The sequence below is a fragment of the Oncorhynchus tshawytscha genome, linkage group LG26, assembly GCF_018296145.1.
Source record: "Oncorhynchus tshawytscha isolate Ot180627B linkage group LG26, Otsh_v2.0, whole genome shotgun sequence".
Classification (NCBI taxonomy): domain Eukaryota; kingdom Metazoa; phylum Chordata; class Actinopteri; order Salmoniformes; family Salmonidae; genus Oncorhynchus; species Oncorhynchus tshawytscha.
Window position 1 is genome coordinate 19,163,638 of NC_056454.1, and position 21,050 is coordinate 19,184,687.

The window sequence follows — 21,050 nt, forward strand, 5'->3', positions numbered from 1 at the left end:
ATGCCTGCAACCCAGCAGTTGGGTCATCCAAACAACCCAATATTTTTTTAGAGTGTAAGCCCTCAAAATAAGGCCTCATGAAAAACATTGTAATGTGTCAAATATTAACATTTCCAGGACAACATATTCACATAGAATCTCACTTTTTGAATTCTGTCGGAGTGATAAGGTGATGAATGCAACAAACATCTCTCTGTCACTAGCAAATTCAGTCATGTGTTATAACATTAAAAGTCACTTGAAAGGTCAAGCACTCTGGGAAATATGCAAATGAAGCTTTACATTAAGCAGTGTGTTGATATTGCAATGTTCAGTGTCTATAAGGCAGTGGAGGCTGTTGAGGGGAGGACGGCTCATAATAATGTCTGGAACGGCGCAAATGGAATGGCATCAAACACATGGAATCCATCTGTTTGATGTATTTGATACCATTCCATCTATTTTGTTCCAGTTATTTCCACGAGCCCGTGCTCCTCAATTAAGGTGCCACCAACCTCCTATGCTATTCGGATCCACATTTTTGGTGTTAATTTAACACAGGGGAATTTGCTGTGTAGCTAATGGCTTCAAGGGTCAGGGTTAGTTGTAGCAAGCCTAAGGCGGTCTGGGTGCAGTACTGGGAATGTGAGTTATGGGCCCACCAAGCCTGTTCCCCAGGACTACCATACCACTACCGCAACTGACTTACACACACACACACACACACACACACACACACACACAAACAAACATTCAGTTGTTTACTTCAGATGGTGTTGTTTAGTAGTCAGACATTATTGTTTAGTTGAAAATGGCCAGTTAGTGGAGTGTAAAAATAGTAATAATATTATTTCTTCCAAACAGAATTTTAAACATGACAATGTTGTTCTCATGTTCTCAATAAAGGCTTTCAATATGTTGTTATATTTCATGATTTATGCTTTTTTTTTTTACTTTAAAATTTCAACCCAAGCCCTGTTACAACTGACCTCACGGGTTTACTGGTGGGGTAAATTGTAACATTTCACTCCTTGTATTTGAGACAAAGTCACACCTTGACCGTTTAATTTAGAGATATATTACCTATACCAATTTGTAGAAGACCAATGTACGTTGTTCATACCACATGTTTAATGTTGTAGCTCAAACAATCTCAGAGAAATTGATAAAAATGCAAAAAGTGTTGCACCATCCCTAGTCTCCCCTATAGGCTACATATAGGTCTAAATATTTAAATAATATTGAAATCAGTTTCATGTTCATTCAATTTAGTTTTATTTTGCTATTTGGCTACTGTAATTTCTGCCTAAATATATTTCATTATGTGTAGCCTAACATGTGCGCAATGGTATGCAAAATGTTGATTTAGTGCATTATTATAGGCTAAGCATTAGAATAAGCTGCCTGAATATTTGCAGCCAGATGTGATATTATTTCTCTAGGAGCTGATCCGTCGTCAGTATTGTGGAATAATTCTAATGTTAAAATAAGATTTGGGTGGAGACAGATGACCCGAGAGCAGCGCTGCCTTTCTTTCGATCCTATCAGTATCGACGCATGCCTCAAAGACGCACTTTTTAAGTTCCATCGCTATTGGGAAACCGGGCTCAACCCGCGAGACAACCAACCCGGTCTGCCCTACATGCCGTCGGCGTCTGTTACGCGTGAATGATGTGAAAGCTTGGTGGGTTCTCCCGAAGCGCTGTAGGCTAATTCGTGATGTAAAAGGAAGTCGGCTAACAATAGTGGGTGGCTTCCAACAACCTGACAGCAGTCCTAGTCTGACACTTTATTCATTGAGCGTTGGGATCCGTTGGGTTTGGTTCACTATCACCGTCCCGAAGGTTGCATTTGGAAAGCTGTCTCTGGAGTGTTTGGTCGGTTTATGTGACTTTCTAAGACACGTTGTCATTGGATTTTAAGCTCTTGTCATCAGGTAAGAAATATTGGAATAGCCTATGATGGCCATATTTACAGATCTATTTTAAGATGACTATTTTCCAGTTTTATCCATGCATAGGCATTTGCATTTCTCAAATCAATAGCCTATGAATATCCAATTCAAGACCATAATAATTGGAAAGAGTCTGTTGTAATGAGTTACATTTCTGTCGGATTAATATTGTCCTGAAATCGGTTTTTGGATTTCAGTGCACTGTCTACATGTATAGACTACTGTATTTCTTGTAATACTCAAAAATCAATTGCGCACCGCAGATAGGCTAGTCATTTGCAGTAATATTTTGCATAATTCCATGGGGAAATGAGAACACAATCAATAGAAGGCTTGGTCGATACCCCTGTGAGACAGTATTGAAGAAGATCAGGAATTAGGTCAATAACGAGGCTATAGCCTATTACTTGGAATAGCCTATGAATACTTAATCATTAGGTTATGTTAGTGTTAAACGGATTTGTTTAATCTATGACAACCTTTCCAATAAAGAGTTGTAATTTTAAAGGAATCGAAAGGATTGGAACAGAAAACAATGCAAGCCCAATAAGCAAAATTAGTTGAAAATGTGTATTTTAGAAATATTTTCCAGACGTTGACATCACCTGCATTTCAGGTGCAGAATGAAAGGTTAGAAATGACCAAAATGTAAATATAAAAAAACAAACACTAGCAAAGCATACTGGGTTTTATTTTCTAATAAACTCCACACCCAAACAAGTACAATTTTGGTCGGTGTGGACCAGATCCAAATTTGAACGAATCATAGATGTCTAAGCTATGTTTTACAAGTTTGAAAATCGCAGTACAGTAGGGAACAGTTTAGTACAGTACAGCACAGTAGAACACAAGAATACAGTACAATACGGTACAGGACAGAGTTTTATTCAGGGTACAGTACATTACAGTACAGTAGGGTACAGTACAGTATAGTACAGTAGAGATTAATTCAGTAGAGTATGTTAAAGTACCGTATAGTACAATACAGTACAGTTGAGATGAATTTATTAGAGTACAGTAGAGTGCAGTAGACACAGTAAAGTACGGTACAGTAGAGTACAGTATAGTTTAATTCGGTAGAGTACAGTACAATACAGTTCAGTTTAATTCAGTACAGTACAGTAGAATGCCGTATAGTTTAATTCAGTAGAGTACAGTACAATAGAGTACAGTTTAATTCAGTACAGTACAGTAGAATGCCGTATAGTTTAATTCAGTAGAATACAGTACAGTTTAATTCAGTACAGTACAGTAGAGTGCCGTATAGTTTAATTCAGTAGAGTACAGTACAGTTTAGTTCAGTGAAGTACATTAGAGTAGAGTAGGGTACAATACAGTACACTAATATACTTTTCTTTACTTTACTGTAACTCTAGTGTACTCTGTGGTAGTGTACTGTACTTTTCTTTATCGTGAACTGTAATGTACTGTACTGTGCTGTCCAAACTGTACTGTGCTGTCCACCAGTGCTATCTTGGCCTATATTTAGGACAAACGTAGGCTGGTCCAGACATTGAAATCAAAGCCGGTCTAAATCTGAACCAAATATAGACGTCTATGATTGGTTCAGATTTGGTCCGATCCGGACCAGAAATCAACGTCCGAGGACATGACCAAAAAAAGACGTCCAAATGATGTTGCCTGGTGGTAAATGCTTAGTGGTAGGTAGCCTGTCATTAAGGTTGCACTGCAGCATGCTTCATTACAGGTTTATAAGGAAGACAACCTACAATATGTAATTATTTTTTAACTCAGGCTTTATTCAAGATATGTTTTTACAACCTTGTATGGGTCCTTATATGGAACCTTTTCAAACTTTATAGTGGAAGCTGCACATAAAGTGTAAGTGATAGGCAACCAATTCGTTTTAATTTAGGCCATGATATGGTAGGTAACCTATATATCCTAAATTGTCATCATAACCATGTTATTCCTAAACAAAAAGTAATTTACTGGGCATTCCGTAAGTGTATGTATATTGCTGTTTGAGAATGAGTTGACTGGAGACTTTTTATATTTGGCCTGAACATTGAGTCAAATGAATGAGAATTATTGTGTCACAGATAGCCATCTTGTAATATCATCCACTGTCTTCAGACACAGGGAAAATTGGGTTTTCCACAGACACTGTTACATTTGAAAACAGACATGAAATGCAGACATTTATTTTTACATGGCACAGCACATACAGTTGAACTGAACTTTTACTGACAGCATTGCAGCGGTGTCATTCTTGGTGTACCCGAACACTGTTTGGCACCAGTGCTATCTCAAGTTGTTGTTGAATCAGCTGCATTGTTATGTAAGGCACAGATTGGACATGATGAAATATTGTGGGGAAGCTAGAGGGAAGACCATGATGAAGATGATGATGCTCACATCAGATCTTGGCACGATACGATGAGAAATGCAGAGATAGTACTCCTTCAATGAGAGGATAGAGTAGACATGTAAAAACCAAGTACTATAAGTCCATCAGGACACTTTAGACATTGTAAAGCCTTTCCAGATGCATTTTGCTGACACTGTATTCCTCATCCCCCCCAACATCCATAATTTGCACCCTTTTAAACTCACAAGCACTCTCACAAGTCTAATTACTCATTACACATCCACAATAACCCACTAGCATGAAGAAAATAACATGACGCAAAATATTATTGCTTCTTTCAACATTTATGACGTTTTTCATGATTTTTGTTGTGTTCCATTTAAAAGCGTGCTGAGGAAAATATGCTGTTTCACTGCATGGACTGGGGATATAGGACAGCCGAAGAAGGTTCTTCAGTCTGAATATCTCATGAGATGCCAACTGACAGAAGTGTCTAATAAATCTGCAAGGATTAATGGCCAAGTGTTCGCAGTAAATATACAGATGTAGGATCTTCATTTGAGCCAGTTTGCTACAGCAGGAAAAGAATCCTGCAGCAACAGGAAATTATTTTTGGGATCATAATATAATTCATGGACTTTTTTTGTAGGGGTTGATATATTTTTCGTTAGGGCCAATCAAGTCTGACATTTTAAAGTGGAAATTACAAACTTTAGAAGCCTTTTTTAACCTTGAATTTACTGCAAGTTAACATTTTCTGCTGTGCAGGAAAATGTGTAGCAAAATAAGTGTGATTAAATGAAGATCCGTCATCTGTATGAGCTCACACAGTAAAAGGGGAGTGTTTGTTTTGAACTGTAAAGCATTGGATTTGGATTCCACACCCGAGCAGTCCTGTAGAGTGGCCATTGCATGCTGCGTCGAAGTGGGATATTACATGTCAGTGTATAATAGGTGCCTCTGTGACTTGGTAACATTGTCTTTAGATGCTCAACCATCTCCATGGCACAGATTATGCTGAGGCATCCAAAAAAGTCAACAAGGAGAACAGTGTTGAAGATTGAAAATGTGTCTGTTTCTCACTCTGGTCTAGCTACAGAATGGACTGTATTTTGGATAGGTTAAGATCAGTCGTTATTGTCTTACCTAGATATTCACATTACATGTGAATATGAACTCACTGCTCACAATGTTATGAAAAAGTATGCAAAAAATCCACAACATGGGAGGAATAAAAATAAGAAAATACCATTCTTCAAAGACGAATATGATGCATTATCCCAAGAGCTACCTTCGAATCTGACATTGTTCATAGTTCTGCATAATAGATGAGGTTCTGAACAAATTCTCAACATAAATGTCCCCTCAACACAAATGGCCGCTTACTTTTTCCGATATCTAAACATCATCTGAACCAACAGCTGCAACACAGTTTAAGAAGAAGTAAACACCTTCAGGCAGATATGTTAGCCAGGATATCTTCTCAGGAAGCAGATGCTGTGGATACATGCTGCTGATCTGCAGAGATGATGCTGCTCACTGCTAAACCATCTCCAATAAATCATCTCCCATGTTTTGAAGTCGGGACACACAAACACAAATGCATTGTGATGCTTTCATCATGCTGGAGGCCCTTGATTGTCTCTGTCTGTCTGTCTGTCTGTCTGTCTGTCTGTCTGTCTGTCTGTCTGTCTGTCTGTCTGTCTGTCTGTCTGTCTGTCTGTCTGTCTGTCTGTCTGTCTGTCTGTCTGTCTGTCTGTCTGTCTGTCTGTCTGTCTGTCTGTCTGTCTGTCTGTCTGTCTGTCTGTCTGTCTGTCTGTCTGTCTGTCTGTCTGTCTGTCTGTCTGTCTGTCTGTCTGTCTCACACATGCACACATACACTCTCCCCTCTCATTGGTCTCTCTCTCTATCTTTCTCTCTATCTTTCTCTGTCTCTCTGTCTCTCTATTTCTCACCAGCCTGTGGTTTAGTCATTAATCTGAGAGCGGGCTAATAACCCCATCATCTCACATCCTGTCTCCATATTTTATTACCCTTCGTATGCATTCAAGTGCATCGGGCCATTATTGAATCCCCCTGTTTAAACAACAACCTTGGCACACATCATATGTTTAGTGTTCCGCTCTCCCTAGGCTTCGGCTATCACATTACACTAAACTACAATGGTGCTGATATGCATCACTCTCTCAAACCTCCCTCTAGTCCCTATATTTAATTCTGAGTCGAAACCCAATGACATTAAAAAGACCCCCCCCCCAACACACATACACACTCATGTATTACAGACCATTATTTTAGTGAGTGACCGTTGATTTGAACTATGTTTCACTGACAGCCCTGTCATGTTAACTGGACTTACTGTGTGTTATTGCAACAGTCAGACCCTTTGGACAGCATCTTCTATGCTTGAGTGTGTGTGCTCGGGCTAACGTTTATCTGAGATTGAGGGCTTTTTGAAGAATAAAGGACAGTGGAAATAATCTGTGGCCATTTCCAGGGGTGTTCCATGTCGATGCGTGCTAAACAAACTGTCAGCGGCTGACACAACCTTCCTGATTTAGAGGGCGGGAGGTGGCTTCTGATGGGTCACAGAGAGAGACAAAGGGTCCCTAGGAGTTAGTACACTGGATGGGGCGGATACGCATACTATCTCACCCCTGCCCTGGGCAGTATAGCACAAGGGAAACAATTTATTGTGTCAGGCCTATTATTTCCATAAGATTCAACATATTTAGAGAGCTAGCTTGTGTGTCTCAATAGTAGACACCGTAGTCATATAGTCATCTTGTTTTTATGATCTTCAATAGCTGTCCTCCCACTTAGATGTCAATATTGTGGTTTTAACATTTGCCTGTGTGCGTCACAACATCCCTGATTTTGCAATGCTCTGTACACTACTACCCTTTGTAATCCTTTGTACATTGCCTGTACATCTCATTTCCAAGTCTGTATTTGCATACTTTAAATGTCTTGTTCTTTTGCAGTTGACATGTGAACACACTAACGCTACAGTAGCCTACATGAGTCTATCATGTGTGAGGGGAATGGTTTCAGAGGTTAAGTCTAGGGCCTATGGTGTGCACGTGTGGGAGGATTCTTTGGCCCCCCAGGTCGAGTTCACAGGCCAGCTAGCCATAGAGATCAGGACAGGATCTGTCAGAAAGTCCCAGATGCAACGAGAGACGAATACCCCTTTCACACTGCTGAGCCAAAACAAGCCAGGCTAGCACGAGCGATGCTGGGCTAAACATGGTTTGAATCTGCTCTATACGGTATCTGTCAGCTAAATCTGAAGCAATACATCACTTATAAGCGCTCTGAGACCTTTGTTTTTGTTGTACACTGTCCCTGTCCTAACAAACGTCATAAATAGGGTGGGCTACTAAAAGTGCCCCCACCAGTTCAATCCAGTAAGGTTGCCCTAATTCGTTTTCACAGCCACTCTCACCACCTCTAATAACTATGGTTAAGATTTGGGTAGCATGACCCTAGATCTGTAGGTCCTAGGATCAACAAGGACAGCGTCTAGCCTGAGCCCCCATACCCTTGGAATCCCTTTTTATTGGCGTAGAATGGGGATGCTAGTCTGCGGATGGGGTTTTTGTATGCTGGTCTCAGGCAGTGGGGTGGATGGGGTTACACTTTGATGGACATGATGAACTTCTGAGACTACAGAGGGACAAGGGATGGTCCTCTTCCAGTGGGTTGAGAGGTCCACTCACCACGGGTCTTTTCTTTCACTGACCATTATTTATAATAGAATAACTTTATATTTCCCATAGGGAACTTGGGGAATGGTATCCCATGGGAAGCCATGATGAAGGGCTACATGCCCAGTATGTAATTGATGTCTTGTGGAAGTAAACAGACCACAGATATAGAGATTAGATCATAAAGGTAAACAAACAACTTTTCCACAGTGGCTTTTGGCCTAAAAAAAAACCCTAGGGAATGAATGTCAGTGTAATGACTAGACACAACACTACATGCGTGTGCATGTTTGCCCAATGCACTTGACTGCATTTGATCATCAACTGACCTTACAATGTGGTCTGGCCAAGTGGAAAGTATGATGGAATAAGAACTAGTTTTCTTACATGCTACTGCTTCAGGTTCTTTAACTTATGAAACAAGTAGGCTCATGCTTGCTAGGTTAGGCTATTTAAACTAACCTATTGTGTAATTCAAGTCTACATTGAAATCATACCCCTAATATAGAGTTGAACTTTTATTAACACTACAAGTGCTGTGTATGGTGCTACTCGTCCTTGCTGTATTTATACCTGTGTATTTTTACACATATTTTTACAGCTGCCCAACATAGCAAACCTTTGAAACCGGATTCTTTCCTATGTGTGTGTGTGTGTGTGTGTGTGTGTGTGTGTGTGTGTGTGTGTGTGTGTGTGTGTGTGTGTGTGTGTGTGTGTGTGTGTGTGTGTGTGTGTGTGTGTTTTTCTCCCTTTTGAGCTTCCCCTTGTTTTTCATATTCGCCTGGTAAACAAATTAGATGATTACACATTGCCTTGTTCAAGGATGACATGACATTGTAGGCAGCTCACAGCCGCAGTGAGAAGATAAGTTGTTTTCAGGCAGAAATGTCTGTATTGTTTTTTTCTTAATTAAGAAAGTAACTACTGTTGTTGCATGAGTAATTTAAAACGGTCTACTCAAAGGCAATACGTGTTTAAGTTGATATTAAAACTTTAGTTTAGTCTACCAAGACACGAGGGAAACGTGTCAACTTTTCATCTATGATTTAAATACAAGACGTCAGTCTCGGTCAGAGTACGTTGTTTTAAATCTCAGAATATCAGTGCAAAATTGAGGTACAACTGGACGTTCAAGTATGAATAGAAGTAGATGCATTAGGATATATAGTTGCCATAGTGATGTTAATTATAGCAAAATCAAACTCTGACCTGTATACCTTTATTGTCTTATTATCCTGTGCCCGGTTTCCCAAAAGTATCTAAGGGCTAAGTTTGTCGTAAGAACCTTCGTAGGAGGGTCGCTAAATCTCAGAGCTGTTTATCCTAAACCATCGTTATTAACGTTGCACTTGAAAATGCTCGTAATCTAACGCCTGACTTTTTTTTGTCCTGCCACCTCACTTTATACATTAAAGATCTCCGCTAAACATAGAATCACACGGTTTATCCGTCTCTCTGTGATCGCCGATAACTTCAGAATAACGCAAATAATAACTACAAATACAAAGTTGCCAATGTTACAAACAAGTGACGTATAAAATGTTGCTTCAAATGAAAACCAGAGATGCCTGCAATAAAATATAAACAGTAGGCTGTAGCCCTATTTCAATCATATTGAAATACATTTCATGTTCAATCAATTGAGTTCTATTTTGCTATTTCTGATTTGTCTCAATATACACCGTCTACAATTTTATTAAGTTACAGTTCATATATAAGGAAATCCACCATTTGCCTCATGCAGCGCAATGCATCTCCTTCGCATAGAGTTGATCAGGCTGTTGATTGTGGCCTGTAGAATGCTGTCCCTCTCCTCTTCAAAGGCTGTACAAATTTGCTGGATATTGGTGGGAATTGGAACACGCTGTCGATCCAGAGCATCCCAAATATGCTCAATGGGTGACATGTCTGGAATGCAGGACATGGAAGAACTGGGACATTTTCAGCTTCCAGGAATTGTGTTCAGATCCTTGCACCATGGGGCTGTGCATTATCATGCTGATACATGAGATGATGACGGCAGATGAATGGCACGACAATGGGCCTCAGTATCTCGTCACGGTATCTCTGAGCATTCTAACGGCCATCGATAAGATGCAATTGTGTTCATTGTCCGTAGCTTATGCCTGCCCATACCATAACCACACCGGCACCATGGGGAACTCTGTTCACAACGTTGACATCAGCAAACCGTTCGCCCACACAATGCCATACTGTCTGCCATCGGCCCGGTACTGTTGAAACCGGGATTCATACGTGAAGAGGACACTTCTTCAGCGTGCCAGTGGCTATCGAAGGTGAGCATTTGCCTACTGAATTCGGTTACGACACCGAACTGCAGTCACGTCAAGACCCTGGTGAGGATGGCAAGCACATAGTTGAGCTTTCCTGAGATGGTTTCTGACAGATTGTGCAGAAGTTCTTCGCTTGTGCAAACCCACAGTTTCATCAGCTGTCCAGGTGCCTGATTTTAGAAGATCCTGGAGGCGGCTTATGGTAGAGAAATTAACATTAAATTATCTGACAACAGCTCTGGTGGACATTCATGCAGTCAGCATGCCAATTGCATACTCCCTCAAAACTTGAAACATCTGCGGCAATTGTGTTTTGTGACAAAACTGCACATTTTAGAGTGGCCTTTTATTGACCCCCAGCACAAGGTGCACCTGTGTAATGATCATGCCGTTTAATCAGCTTCTTGATAAGCCACATCTGTCAGGTGGATGGATTATCTTGGCAAATTTGAAATGCTCACTAACAGGGATGTAAACAAATGTGATCACAACATTTTAGAGAAATAAGCTTTTGGTGAACATGGAAAAGTTCTGGGATCTTTTATTTTAGCTCATGAAACATGGACCAACAATTTACATTTATATTTTTGTTGAATTTCATGATATGTCAGCTTGGTGTTTGGGGAAACGCATGTTACATCTACAGCCGTTGTAGGAAAGATGCATCAAGAAAACACTTGTAAGCCTAAGTTCCATCGCTATTGTGAAACCGGACCCTGACTGTGTTGTGCCTCATTTTACTTTAGGCACAGTCCTGATATTTCTGCAAGGTACATTACATAGTACTGTATACATTTGCACTTTAATCTCGTCAAAATGTCAACATCTCTGTAGTTTTTACCTTCGAAGATCCCTTGCAAGTTTATACAAAAAATTAAAAATGAACTTGTTTCTCTTGACACGGAATTTGCATATTTTCCAAGGCCATTAGTATGATGTGTTTTTGAAATGCTGCCTTACTAACAGCATGCTTTACCATTGTGTGTCCAATTGTTATTTAGCAGCGGGGATACCTCCTTGAGACTTCCTCATTGCCAGCAAATGTTGGGAATGCCTTCATTGGCCTTGTCTTAGTTAGCCTCTAGTGAGTAATACAATGGTGGGAAGAATCTTGACTGTGCATGCCAAGCATTGGTAGGGTTGGCAAACCATCTGCAGGTGGTGTGGGAAGAGACAGAGGCTTTGCATCTGGGTTTGTCATTTTGGGTGAAGAGGAAAGTTGACATAAGATCCTCTACTCCCCCTTGCAGTGCCAATATGAAGCATATTTTCTTTCTTCCCCCAACACAAGTGTCTGCTTCCCGCTCATCTCCAGAATTATACTGCATGTCTCTGTCTCTGTGGGCCAATTTAGCCAGTTTATGCGATGCATGTCCTTCCTATATTATGGTGGGTAAACATAACACTCACGCCTAAGACGTTTGGTTCCTTATGTCCATTTGGGAAATGGCTCCTCCCTAGCATCTGTGTGCGTTTGTTATTGTTTTCCTTGACATCTGGTAGTGCCCAAGGCGAACTGCGAGTCAACATGATGTGGTCTGTCCATTCTCATGTCCTGCTTATATGGCTGCCGCCTGAAATGTGAGGCCAGGAACTTCCATGGTCATATGGGAGGGATTACCGATAGGGTCTGATAACACAGAGTTGCTGCACAACCAGAATGATGTTCCAAGAATGTTCCTAGAGTGTTCTGAGAACATTTTCTTGTTTGCTCCTTTGCTTCTGTGTTGGTTATGAAATAATGTTCAGAGACAATGTTCCCTGAATGTAATTAATTAGTCAGGTATCTTGAAGAAATGAACCCTCATACTTCCAACATATTTTACACAGTACATGAATTAGCAACTGGGGTCATTGGAAAAAGAAACAATCATAGCAAAATATCAACTTATTTCATATCAAAACATCATTAGACATGCAAATAATGTTATCTGACTTTTCTTTGTTGTCAAAACAGACTGTTATTTGAGCAAAATTACAGTTCATTTGCATATTTTTTCAAATGTAATTCTAAATTGTTCCCTTAAATAATGTGGAGGTTTCTTCCAAGTGCAATCCAAATACAATCAACAAATACAAATACAAAGCGAATTCACCATCATCTGATATCAGTATCATTTTTAGAATTTTGAAGTAAATACACATTTTGTCATATTTATGTGTAAAAATCAACTGCCAGGGGTGCTACATCCAACATTTTAAATATACTGTACATCATTTTATTGACAAAAAGCAATTAATCCATTGATCCTGAGAGACAATTACCAAAAATATGGCTTAGTTTTCTTTATTTGCTTACCCCACAGCCAGCTTTAGCATTGCTGCTAGTGAAACAATGGGATTAGTAGGGCATATGGCAGGATGTTTAAATGTTGGAATGGAATATTGGAGATAATACAGGAATTATGGAACTTGTAGAACATTTCCTGTACAACAACTATTTTTCTGAGAATACAATACATCACTATGTGCACATTTAGGGGGTCGCTTGTTTCTGTATGACAATTCTACGAAGTATTCATGCCATTGATAGACTTTTATGAGTTGTTTTGACTGCAAATAAGCATTCTGTATATGTAAGGTAATTTAGATTTTGTACATGGTCATACCCATTTAGAACCGGTTAGAACCATGGGCGAGTACATAAGGTGCTCTATCTCTGCAGGTGATCTAGGAAAAAATCTAGGAAATAACAGAAAACATAGCATCACTTCATTAATGCACCCGACATTATAGCTTCTTTAGTCAGACCATTCTAGCTCTAGTGAAGAAGGAGGAATACTTTTTGATGACATGATGAATGAATCAAACAGACCTGGCCGCGCTTCGGGCTGCAGCACACAGATACAGAACCGGCATGGACACGACATCATGACACACAGCATAAAATAATGCACTGTTTACACAATTTATGGTAGCCAACACCCTTATCATATTATCACCAACAGCAACAAGAACAGTGTCACATCAAAGGTGACAGGCTCATGGTGATGAAAGGACAGCGACCGTAATACCTGTGCACTCCATGGCGCTGAAGGAGAGCCCGTTTTGGTCAAAGACAGACACGGCTGATAGACATACGACAGCAGTCACAAACAGCATCAAATAATGTTAAAGAATTAGCAGCCCATTTTCTCCAGTAGGCCCCATGAAATCATACCAATACAAAAGCAAAACCATTTCATGTCCAAAATGAAATGAACAAACCAAATCTTACTTTCCATTGCAAATATATTTTATTACATACTTTTCAGCAACATCCACCTTCAAGTTGATAACAGCTGCTGCAGCCGCCATCGCCATTGACCCACTATCACAACACAAGCTACCTAACAAAGAGTGTGGTTTCATGCACACAAAAATGTGATTATTGTGCATAGTCAGATTCATATAATAGTTATATTAAAACAATGACATGCTTTGCAAGAAGAACGATTTCCCTCATAACTCTGTTTACATGGACACAACTGAAATCAGGCTACCCGATGGCACAATCAAAATGACAATTTTACCACAGTGAACATGTCATTTTTGGGAAGCATATTTGATTCTGAGTTTGGACATTTAAAGTTTTTATGAGAAAACAACTTCCGGGACACATACATTCAGTTGTTTCACTCGAAGCGAAGGAGGGAGGCTCACTTGGCTGGTGCGAGCACATGTACAGATCAAATACACCCGCTGGAACACCGGTTAAGGGGTTTACATGTCTTAATAATTCGTAAGATTGCTCAGAAAACCAGGTGTTTTAATCAGTGTATGCTTACTTTGACCTTTACATTTACATGACTGTTTTCTCTTGCTCTGTCTTCTTCTTCTTCTTCAAGGTTTTATGACAGACTACAACCTATTAGTGTATTGCCGCAACCTACTGTATTGGCTGTTTACCAGTATAATAGTTGACTACAAATACAAAGTTGCCAATGTTACAAACAAGTGAAGTATAAAATGTTGCTTCAAATGAAAACCGAGATGCCTGCCTGCAATAAAATATAAACAGTAGGCTATAGCCCTATTTCAATCATATTGAAAAACAGTTCATGTTCAATCAGTTGAGTTCTATTTTGTTATTTGTGATTTGTCTCAATATACAGTGCCTTGCGAAAGTATTCGGCCCCCTTGAACTTTGCGACCTTTTGCCACATTTCAGGCTTCAAACATAAAGATATAAAACTGTATTTTTTTGTGAAGAATCAACAACAAGTGGGACACAATCATGAAGTGGAACGACATTTATTGGATATTTCAAACTTTTTTAACAAATCAAAAACTGAAAAATTGGGCATGCAAAATTATTCAGCCCCCTTAAGTTAATACTTTGTAGCGCCACCTTTTGCTGCGATTACAGCTGTAAGTCGCTTGGGGTATGTCTCTATCAGTTTTGCACATCGAGAGAAATTTTTTCCCATTCCTCCTTGCAAAACAGCTCGAGCTCAGTGAGGTTGGATGGAGAGCATTTGTGAACAGCAGTTTTCAGTTCTTTCCACAGATTCTCGATTGGATTCAGGTCTGGACTTTGACTTGGCCATTCTAACACCTGGATATGTTTATTTTTGAACCATTCCATTGTAGATTTTGCTTTATGTTTTGGATCATTGTCTTGTTGGAAGACAAATCTCCGTCCCAGTCTCAGGTCTTTTGCAGACTCCATCAGGTTTTCTTCCAGTATGGTCCTGTATTTGGCTCCATCCATCTTCCCATCAATTTTAACCATCTTCCCTGTCCCTGCTGAAGAAAAGCAGGCCCAAACCATGATGCTGCCACCACCATGTTTGACAGTGGGGATGGTGTGTTCAGGGTGATGAGCTGTGTTGCTTTTACGCCAAACATAACGTTTTGCATTGTTGCCAAAAAGTTCAATTTTGGTTTCATCTGACCAGAGCACCTTCTTCCACATGTTTGGTGTGTCTCCCAGGTGGCTTGTGGCAAACTTTAAACAACACTTTTTATGGATATCTTTAAGAAATGGCTTTCTTCTTGCCACTCTTCCATAAAGGCCAGATTTGTGCAATATACGACTGATTGTTGTCCTATGGACAGAGTCTCCCACCTCAGCTGTAGATCTCTGCAGTTCATCCAGAGTGATCATGGGCCTCTTGGCTGCATCTCTGATCAGTCTTCTCCTTGTATGAGCTGAAAGTTTAGAGGGACGGCCAGGTCTTGGTAGATTTGCAGTGGTCTGATACTCCTTCCATTTCAATATTATCGCTTGCACAGTGCTCCTTGGGATGTTTAAAGCTTGGAAAATCTTTTTGTATCCAAATCCGGCTTTAAACTTCTTCACAACAGTATCTCGGACCTGCCTGGTGTGTTCCTTGTTCTTCATGATGCTCTCTGCACTTTTAACGGACCTCTGAGACTATCACAGTGCAGGTGCATTTATACGGAGACTTGATTACACACAGGTGGATTGTATTTATCATCATTAGTCATTTAGGTCAACATTGGATCATTCAGAGATCCTCACTGAACTTCTGGAGAGAGTTTGCTGCACTGAAAGTAAAGGGGCTGAATAATTTTGCACGCCCAATTCTTCAGTTTTTGATTTGTTAAAAAAGTTTGAAATATCCAATAAATGTCGTTCCACTTCATGATTGTGTCCCACTTGTTGTTGATTCTTCACAAAAAAATACAGTTTTATATATTTATGGTTGAAGCCTGAAATGTGGCAAATGGTCGCAAAGTTCAAGGGGGCCGAAAACTTTCGAAAGGCACTGTACACTGAACAAAGATATAATATCTACAATTTTATTGAGTTACAGTTCATATATAAGGAAATCCACCATTTGCCTCATGCAGCGCAATGCATCTCCTTCGCATAGAGTTGATCAGGCTGTTGATTGTGGCCTGTTGAATGCTGTCCCTCTCCTCTTCAATGGCTGTGCAAAGTTGCTGTATATTGGTGGAAATTGGAAAACGCTGTCGATCCAGAGCATCCATACCAGGGTCTTGACCTGACTGCAGTTCGGTGTCGTAACCGAATTCAGTAGGCAAATACTCACCTTCGATAGCCACTGGCACGCTGAAGAAGTGTGCTCTTCACGCATGAATCCCGGTTTCAACAGTACCTGGCCAATGGCAAATCAAATCAAATCAAATTTTATTTGTCACATACACATGGTTAGCAGATGTTAATGCGAGTGTAGCGAAATGCTTGTGCTTCTAGTTCCGACAATGCAGTGTAATCTAACTAACTCCAAAAAAAACTACTGTCTTATACACAGTGTAAGGGGATAAAGAATATGTACATAAGGATATATGAATAGTACAGAGCAGCATAGGCAAGATACAGTAGATGAGTACAGTATATACATATGAGATAAGTATGTAAACCAAGTGGCATAGTTAAAGTGGCTAGTGATACATGTATTACATAAGGATGCAGTCGATGATATAGAGTACAGTATCAACGTATGCATATGAGATGAACAATGTAGCATTATAAGGTATTGTTTAAAGTGGCTAGTGATATATTTACATCATTTCAAACAAATCAAATCAAATCAAATCAAATCAAAAACTACTGATCTTATACGAAATGCTTGTGCTTCTAGTTGACAATGCAGTAATAACGAGGATTCCAAAAAAATATGTACATAAGGATAAAGAATATGTACATAAGGAATGAATGAGTGATGGTGCAGAGCAGCATAGGCAAGATACAGTAGATGATATCGAGTACAGTATATACATATGAGATAAGTATGTAAACCAAGTGGCATAGTTAAAGTGGCTAGTGATACATGTATTACATAAGGATGCAGTCGATGATATAGAGTACAGTATCAACGTATGCATATGAGATGAACAATGTAGGGTAAGTAACATTATATAAGGTAGCATTGTTTAAAGTGGCTAGTGATATATTTACATCATTTCCCATCAATTCCCATGATTAAAGTGGCTGGAGTAGAGTCAGTGTCATTGACAGTGTGTTGGCAGTAGCCACTCAATGTTAGTGGTGGCTGTTTAACAGTCTGATGGCCTTGAGATAGAAGCTGTTTTTCAGTCTCTCGGTCCCAGCTTTGATGCACCTGTACTGACCTCGCCTTCTGGATGACAGCGGGGTGAACAGGCAGTGGCTCGGCAGACAGTATGGCATTGTGTGGGCGAGCGGTTTGCTGATGTCAACGTTGTGAACAGAGTTCCCCATGGTGCCGGTGTGGTTACGGTTTGGGTAGGCATAAGCTACGGACAATGAACACAATTGCATTTTATTGGTGGTCGTTTGAATGCTCAGAGATACCGTGACAAGATCCTCTGAAGGTCTAGAATGCTCTGAAGGTTCCCAACTGACATATGAAATGACTATATATATATATATATATATATATATATATATATATATATATATATATATATATATATATATATATATATATATATATATATATATATATATATATATATATATATATATATATATATACACACAGTATATTACTCACCAGGCTCTCATTTAGTCATTTCAATGTCTCCCCCTCCCCTGTGGTCTGTTCCTGGAATGTGACCATGCTGAAAACGTCCGGAGACATTCCAGGAACCAAAGATTGTTTCCCTTCAAGAGACATTCTAGGAACTAAAGGTGATTGATTTGCTCCCCCTTTGCCATCCAAGGGTCCCATATCTCCTAGACATAGTGTTCACTATATTTCATTACAACATAGAGATGGGTCTAGCAAAAAATGGGCTTTGAACAGTGTTTCGCCGAATTCATTCCCTTGATATTACACAGGGTTTGTTAGCAGGTCTTAAAGCCAGCATGTGCATATGCAAATAAACCCAGCCCAGCTGGATGCATATTATCTGCTTTCAATGAAGCTGGACTCAAATTCATTCAACACATCATTCGTCACCTGGAATCCTTATGTTGGGTCCGTAGAAAAGTGTTTCATGGTTACAGCTGATAATGCCTATGCACTCAGCCACCTGTTTCCTTGAATAACTGCCCTGGCACGTGCTGTGTCTTGTGTAGGAAAGAGTGCCACACGTCATTCACCTGCACACTATCAGGGAAAATGAGGGGACTTTTTCATCAAGGTCCATGCTTGTGTCAAAGAGAAGGTGTCCCTTGTCTTTGTAATACAGTGAAGGAAAAGAGGATGATCTATTCTCCATTGAGCTTCTGTAATGAGTGTTTTTGTTTTGTCCTGGACCTGTATTCATAAAGTGTCTCAGAGTAGCGTGCTGATCTCAGTTCAGTTATGCCTTTTAGATTATAATGAATGAACAGGGATGGCCTGATCCTAGATCTACACTCCTACTCTGATGCGCTTTATGAATACGGGCCCAGGAGAAGGTTTAATCTGGGTTACTCCAGGCCCAAAAGAAGCCAGAAGTCAGACTGTCCTCCCTTGGCTCCCAGGTGACATCTCCCACTAGTATAATGTTTTAAAGCTGCATGTTGACTGCAACAATGACCTTAAGAAATGGGACAACGGCCTCCTTGTCTCTCCAAGGATCCTCCCTACACAGTTGTTGAACTCAATGTCCAAATTGTAAATGGTGAAGTCGTTTTTGAAATATGTGATTTATAAAATACACCCACAGTGCTGAATACTGCATGCTTCCACAAAGAAAGAAAAGATAAGCAACTTCAATATTTTGCCAGTGGACTGTTTTTTTTGTTTACAGATACACACACACACACAGCTCTTATCTAGGTGCTTCAGTAGCCTTTTGCTATTTGAATTCTTAAACAGTGTTGGGAATTATGTAAACATTGCATTGTCCAATGTTTACGGTTGTGTCCTTGCGATTGGTCTGCAGCTGGTGTGCTATTGAACGATAAGTGTAATCGCAGCAGGTCATATTGTGAGAAAAAGACTGCGATGTTTCAGCATTCTCTAAAAAGGGAAATAAATTGCTTCTCTAAATGCCATACAAAGAAACTTGGGAAGGATGGAGGCGCAAACATCCTGTGCGGGCAGTAGGATGTTTACAACGCACAACTGGATCAACGGACAATGGAGTTGATAAGCCAAGACTGCTCACTCTCTGGCTCCTTAGTTCGCTTGTTGTGGCAGGCGAGAATTCACAGCTGTTCTTCATATTTCCAAGGGATCTCTCTCGGCCTTCAGATGTAGAAGAAGTAATGTTGTTCTTGTTACAAAGGCCCGTGACTAACCTCTTCCCTCCCTACTACTCTGATGTATGGCTTGTAGAAGACCACCCACTGTCTTCCCCTTCCACAGATGTGTCTAAACAACGATAAAAGTTGTATTACCCAAATAGATCAATAACTGACCTGATACCTGCTTAGCTTATCCATGGGCTGCGTTCAGAAAGAGAAAAAGTTCTGTTGTAGCTAAACATGTAGTGGATGGAGAGGGCATGATTGGCTACTCCACGTGATGAAATAATCATATCTGTTTTGTAATATTAAAACACAATTCTACATGCAATGCACATTTCACACTACTGAATGTGTAATTTGTGGTATCTTGTCCTGTTCAAAAATCAGAGCTATATGATAAGCGGAGTTCTCTCTTCTTGATCTCTATAAACTGTAAGTCACTTAGGAGGTAATACATGTATTAAGTGTTCCTCCATTTGTCTTATAGCGTGCGGCCCCAGACATAGAATTTTCTGGCTATTTCCATTGTAAATAATAGCTGTAGTCCATAGCAACATGATTCACGGGGGCATTATGTGTATTAGGACAGGAGAGGGTGGGACAGGGTGGTCCTCGAAAAACACTTTTACAGACACTTCTTCCTGTGAGTTGTGCTGGAAGAGTTTCATTCCAAAATGTTATACTGTATATCCACTTTCAGAAATGTTGGTAAATTATATTTTATTGTTTAAAGTTATGAAAGAGATTGGTGTGTTTTTCTGACAGACATGTATTTGTTTAAAATCTTCTTGACGCTACCCATCCCTGTCACGGGATAATTTTCGTCAGCAAATGCTGAATAGCATAGCGCAACAGTCAAATAATATCACTAAAAAATATTCATATTCATGAAATCACAAGTGCAATATTGCAAAACACAGCTTAGCCTTTTGTTAATCCACCTGTCATCTCAGATTTTGAAATTATGCTTTACAGCGAAAGCAATCCAAGCGTTTGTGTAAGTTTATCGATAGCTAGCATAGCATTATGTACACTTAGCATCAGGAAGCTTGGTCACAAAAATCAGAAAAGCAATCAAATTAACCGTTTACCTTTGATGATCTTTGGATGTTTTCGCTCACGAGACTCCCAATTACACAACAAATGTTCCTTTTGTTCCATAAAGATGATTTTTATACCCAAAATACCGGCATTTGTTTGTCGCGTTATGTTCAGAAATTCACAGGAAAGAGTGGACACGACAACGCAGACGGGAATTCCAAATAGTCTTCATAATGTCCACAGAAACATGTAAAATGTTTTTTATAATCATTCCTCAGGTAGTTTTTAAAATATATATTCTATAATATATCAACCGAGTGTGTAGGTTTTCAATAACAGTGGGAGGAACAATGGCGGCTTTACTCTGTAGCGCAAAAACTCACTCTGAGAGCCCCCACCTATCCACTTACTCAATGTGATCTTTCACGCTCATTTTTCAAAATAAAAGCCTGAAACTATGTCTAAAGTCTGTTGACACCTTAGGGAAGTCAGAGAAAAAGGAATCTGGTTGATATCCCTTTAAATGTAGGCATGCAAAGGAACAGAAGGGTTTCAAAATAAGAGGCACTTCCTGGTTGGATTTTCCTCAGGGTTTCGCCTGCAATATCAGTTCTGTTATACTCACAGACAATATTTTGACAGTTTCGGAAACTTTAGAGTGTTT

The 21,050-nt window shown here is 39.8% G+C and overlaps 1 protein-coding gene across 3 annotated transcripts in view; it reads left to right on the plus strand.

Moving 5' to 3' along the window:
* Nucleotides 1–1,525: 1,525 nt before the first annotated feature.
* calcrla (calcitonin receptor-like a) overlaps nt 1,526–21,050 on the plus strand; it is a 55,602-nt gene continuing 36,077 nt past the window's right edge. For 2 of the 3 annotated variants that reach the window (XM_024389126.2, XM_024389127.2), the window contains exon 1: nt 1,526–1,915. The gene's annotated coding sequence lies outside the window, so the exon portion shown is untranslated. The remainder of the gene's footprint in view (nt 1,916–21,050) is intronic. The other variant, XM_024389128.2, reaches the window with a different exon arrangement.